Here is a 6,223-nt window from a genome sequence, read left to right on the forward strand (position 1 = left end):
TCAGGACTGGAGAAAGGAGGAAAAACACTGGATGTGTTAAGGTGCAGCAGAGGATCCTCCTCACTGGAGAGCTTTCATAAGCACCTCTCACACATTTCTGGTATAAATTTGACTATTTAATGTGCTATTTAAAAGTTGCCATAATATTATGATTTTTTTGTGATCGGTCTTCCTGTTTTATGTCTCATCAGGGTGGGGATGCAATGCGGAGGTGGAATGTCAAGGTGGAATTTGAACCGGTCAGCACAAGCACTTTGTATGTCAGCAACCTCAAAAACAAGGTTGTATGATATAAGGCTGATGTGCATGTTAATGCACTCAGCCACAAAGTTTTAGGAACACCTCTTCTTCCAGAATTTATCCCACCTGGGAAACCTACAAGTAAGAAAAGTCTTCTGTTGATGATGTTAAGAGCGATACTGTGACATTGTAGGCAAGTAAAAAATCATTTTTCACTTGGTGAATACGTATTGCAGGAGAGCGTATTGCTGTGGAGTATCTTCTGGCTCAGTCCAGTCGGGGAGATCTTCTTAGCCAGCAGATTGGTATTGGTGACGTCCTGCCAGAAGTCGTGGATGAAGACCATGATGATGATGATGTGTCCATACCACAGGATCTTGATCTCACATTGCAGGTAACATTATGTAAACCAAACAGTAAGGAAAACATTTGAAAACTAAAAAACACTCAATGTTAACAAAAACAAACCTTTAAAAGATGGATGTTTTCTTACTAATTAATTCAGGAATTTGGAACCAGTGGCCCCAGACCCCAGTCAGATGCCAGGCCCCCATTGGAGGAGAGTGAGGCCTCTGCTGGACACGTTCACTCTGCATTGGAGGAGGCTGATGCCTCTGCTGGACACATCCACACCCCATTGGAGGAGTCCGATGCCTCTGCTGGGCCTGTCCATTCCTCATTGGAGCCTGTCCACTTCCCATTGGAGGAGATCGATATCACTTCCATAACAGAAAGTGATGCCACTACTACGCCGCTACCTGTCCTCGCCCCATTTGAGGAGAGTGGGCCCTTAACTCCAGCTCCGGTAAAGTAGATAAAGTTTGACCATTAGAAATGTGTGCTTCTTTATATTTGCTCTTGTATCAGATGTTTAAAATATTTTTTTTTGTTGGTCCGATGCTTCCGATGCTTGTAACAGGAATCTAGGTGTGATTCCAGGGGAATTCCCAGATGGGAGGCAGTTGATGCCCTGGCTGGTTTATAACAGCACTTTCCAACGCTGAAGTGGCAGAGATTTTGAGGTTGTACTCACAACTTAATGTCTTTGACCAGACCCCCACCAGATACGCCCTCAAAAGCAAAAAAACAACTTTGCCAGGACCTTGGAGAGCTTCACGCAAACCCAGTGGCTCTGCTCTAGGCCAGCAAGCATCTGCTGCATCTTATATATCTATAATCTTTAGCATTGGTATTAGCATATTTATGCTAATGTGTGGTCAGACATACAGTATATGATAAGCCCTATGTGATCTCTAACCTATTTTCAGATTGTTCATGGTCCATGGTCAGGCTGCTCACAGACCAGACCACAACAGAATTTCAGTGCGTGTTGCTCTCAAACTGTACAAAGAATACAGGGAAGCCAGAAATAGGCCAAAGGACAGCAAAGGGAGGACATTTGCCATACCCCAATCCACTGTAATGGCGTACTCTCATATCAAGCAGCTAGTTGAGGACTGCAAAGAGATTGTGGACAGAACTGACCTGGTACTGGTGAACATTCACAACACCACAGTGTCCTCCTGGTAAATTCATATTTAACATCTTCATAAATTGATTAAATTGATTGAATTTAAACGTTTTCTTGTATCTTTTGTTTTCTGTCTCTGCAGGCTGCAGGATCAACAAAAGAGGACTGAACGGGACTCTTTGCTTCAGGGTGTGCAGCTTCCACAGCAGTTTGCTGTGGCTAAAGAATCCCTTCTGGAGGCTCGTGACCTACCATCACTGCCAGTTCAGTCTAATATAACTCCTTTGGAGTTTCAGGAGCCTGAGAACCGCGAGGGTGAGGCAAAAATCCGCCAGAGAGACAGTGCCAGAAGACCAACACTATTTGCCATGGAGGGCTTGTCCGTTACCGACCTGTCACCCTCAACACACCACCAGAGCTGGACTTCTTTTCTTCAGGCACCCCTGCAGCACTCCCAGGAGTAATCCTCTGCCTATCAGCTACCCCCAGCTCCAGCTCACACTGAAGGCTGCTCCACCTATCAGGCACCCCTGACACACTCCATTGTTTGGTCCTCCACACACCCACCACCCTTAGCATCCTCCCAGGGCTGGTCCTCCACCCACCCACCACCCTTAGCATCCTCCCAGGGCTGGTCCTCCACCCACCCACCCACCACCCTTTGCATCCTCCCAGGGCTGGTCCTCCAACCCCCCTGGCACCTCTCTCCCCTCCCTTCAGGACTTGTACAACTCCCGCCTCACGGCGGAAAGCCCTCCGTCTGGCAGGAGATCCCTCCCACGCACTACACAGACACACAAATAAAGGAACAAACAACACCAAGCTGTAACAGGTAAAGTAGTCGTTGCCGAGTGGTTAAGGCGATGGAATAGAAATGTCCTTGGAGTACTGACATTTTAAAACAACTCAACCCCTCTCACCGCAACAAATTTCCTGCTGTGTTAAATGCACATTTGGCACTGGACAGTAAATGTGTCACACTTTTGCATCCAAGAACGCTAGGCAATAGCTCCAGTTACCTCCAGCAGGCCTTTCAGAGGCACATAGACAGGAGTGGGCTCGGAGAATATGTGATTATTTCACTGATTGTGAAAGTCACAAAAGATCCTGCCTGAGGCATTCTCAGGTTGTTTAACCTCCGCCACCACCTTTCTGTCCCCTGCCTCTGTCCCAGTGGTTCGAGACGGTGCATGCCAATGATGTTGTTGGTCACCTTGATGAATTCAAGGGGATCATCACATCAACATTTGTCAGAATCCTCAAGCTTGATTCCACTAAGAAGGTAAATGCAAACCTTTATAAGCTTGAGCACAATTTTTTTAGGGTTGAATGAGAATACATGCACTATTTGTGTGTATAATTTTGATATAATTAAATAAAGGTCACCAAAAAAACTTGCTGGGGGGATTGAGGACACCGCAACTTAGATGACAAACATGGGGAATGAGTATGGGCAAATGCTAAACTCCAGGGTATTGTCCAACGTTACAGGGTTGCTGGAGAGCCACAGCCAGACACCATTTATGTGGATTGGGACTGCTATAGTAACAGAGGTGGGTTACCTTTAATTTGTGTTGATGTTTTTGTCAAATCAAGGTAGTTTTTGTCAGTCTGACTACACATTGTTTTTTTTATTTATGATGTGTGAATTAACACAGGAGTAAGCCCAGTTCTCTATTGGTTCAGGCTTTGGAAGTCCACTGTGCGGTTGGATGTATTTCACTTCATGAGGCACGTCACAATGGCCTCACAACAGAACACCACCCACTGTATGGTACGTTCTGCTCAAAACTGTCTCACTGCATTTTTGAGTGGGATAAGCAGGATGTGTATCGCCTGAAGGAGGCCAAGCCTGGCGAGTTGAAGCAAAAGCATCGGGGCCATGATCCAACAGATGCCCAGATGTTGGCAAGCATCAGTTCAAGAGAGCTGGCAAGGCAGAAGAACCAGGGGAGTGGAGGAGACCCGTGCCCTCATCAAGTCTTCTTGACTCCATGTGGCAGCTTGTAGACAGAACTGGACTGCACCTCATGCACCATGAGCGCATGTCTCAAGTGTGGGAGGTACAGCAAAAACACCTTCCCTGCATCTAGGATCCACCAGGTGTACAGCTGTACACAAATGTTGGGTCAGGACTGGAGAAAAGAGGAAAAACACTGGATGTGTTAAGGTGCAGCAGAGGATCCTTCTTATTGGTGAGCTTTCATAAGCACCAGTGTGCTTTCATTCCAGGCATGTTGAAACCTTTCTGGTATAAATTTGACTATTTAATGTGCTATTTAAAGTTGCCATAATATTGTGATTTGTTGTGACTGGTCTTCCTTTTTGTTTGTCTCATCAGGGTGGAGATGCAATGCGTTGCACATGCAGATGTATATACTTGAGGGGCTGTCAAGGTGAACCGGTCACCACAAGCACTTTGTATGCCAGAAACCTCAAAAATAAGGTTGTATAACATCAGGCTGATTTGCAATGTTAATGGGCTCAGCAACAAAGTGTTGGCAAGACCTCTTCTTCCAGAGTTTATCCCACCGGGGAAACCTACAGGTAAGAAAAGTCTTTTGTTGATGATGATCAGACCGATACTGTGACATTGTAGGCAAGTAAAGAATAATTTTTCATTTGGTTATTAGGTATTGCAGGAAAGCGTATTGCTGTCGAGTATCTTCTGGGTCAGTCCAATCGGGGAGATCTTCTTAGCCAGCAGATTGGAATTGGTGATGTCCTGCTAGAGGTCTTGGATGAAGACCATAATGATGATGATGTGATCATACCACATGATCTTGATCTCACATTGCAGGTAACATCATGTCAACTAAACCAGATGGCAAAAATTATTAAAAAAATTTTTTAAAAAATTAAGGCCTCTGCTGGACACGTCCACTCTGCATTGTAGGTAGGGTAGTCACGATACCAAAATTTTGACTTCGATACCGATACCAACTGTAGTATCACGATTCTCGATACCAAAACGATACTTGGAAGAAAAAAAAAACAATAAAAATATCTGAACATAAAATGTTTATTTTTGATTGGACTGTATTGAACACTGAACAATCGGTGCAAACGTTTTTATTCTAAAATGAAACATTTGAACAAAAAACAAGTTTCGTTATTATAACCTTAACTATAACATAATTATCTAAACACTTCCTAAAAACTAAAACCTCTTCTTTTCTGAAACTACACTGTGGGAAGTTTCTTTGCCTGTTTAAGGTTCTTAGCCAGGAAAACAAGTGTGTCCACATGGTCTTCTGTCAACCTTGTTCTCCTTGGACTGCAGATTAACCACACGTGCGTTATCACATGCAGCCTCGAAAATTACGCTTTTAATAAGGAGATAAAGTGGATATTATTTTTTTTTTTGCCTCAGTTTATTTCATGCGCTGTTTGTATATAATTGGGGATTGCAGGAGACTGGATTGATGGATTCTCTTAAGTCTGGTTTTGAAGGTAAGAGCGTGGGGGAGCCGCTGGTGGGGGTTGAGGGGGTGGAGGGAGTGACCTGAGGTAACCCTGCGGCGAAAAACAAGCAGCTTTTAACTCTGAACACGCGCTGTGACGCGCTCTTTCAGCTCTAATTCAGGAACCGTACATCCTACAGTAAAACGGAGCGAATCCGGAGAGACAGACGGTTCGAATGGTGTATAACATGTCCGCATTCGATCAAATATGGACGTACGAGAAACGGAAATATGAAAATTATGATTTCATATTTTCAGAAGCAAGGCATATTTCGCCCTAAATGTTTATTTTCTGAAAGGAGATCCAGCTAAATAGGCTAGATAACTGAAAAGCCGAGATTCTAAGCTTTAAAATGGCATATTGGGTGTCTATATTGAACCTATAACTATTCATAAACACAGCCAGATATTAAATATTATAAATTTCTGGCCCGCCGGCGGGCCAGGGCTAGTAAATCTTAGTAAAGCTACAGACAGAGTGTATCTTGACTAACTCCACTAACCTGTCGACTTCTCAGCTCTTTGTAGAGATCAGGGTGCTTGTCTGCTAAATGCGTAGCCAGGTTGCTGGTGTTCCCTCCTCTGCACTGGATAGACTTATAACACCGTTTATAAACTGGGTTTGTGGTGTTGGTCGGATTCCCTTCTTCATCAGCGATGTAAGCAAAATTTGCCCACACTTCACTCCTCGCGCCCGTTTTGTCCACAAGTCGCGGACGAGAGACATCTGTTATTTTAGACGTCGCCATTCTACACTCGCCGCTGCTCTGCTGGCTTGCGCGTGCGTGTGTCGCTCAAGCGAGTCAAATGAATCGATTCACACGTGAATCGATTCATTTGTTCAGAACACTAAGTTTATCTGAATCCTGCCACACCGACTGCTGCGGTGTGAATCAGTTTTCTTATGAACTGAATCAAATCGCGCCTACTAATTTGACTCATTTGAAGCTAGTGACTGGGCTATATAGTATCGAAAGCATCGAACGCTAAAGAACCGAATCGTTTGTGATGACGTAGTATCGAAAAAGAATCGAACCTTCGGTACACC

Source organism: Astyanax mexicanus, chromosome 1, assembly GCF_023375975.1.
Source record: "Astyanax mexicanus isolate ESR-SI-001 chromosome 1, AstMex3_surface, whole genome shotgun sequence".
NCBI classification, from domain to species: Eukaryota; Metazoa; Chordata; class Actinopteri; order Characiformes; family Acestrorhamphidae; genus Astyanax; species Astyanax mexicanus.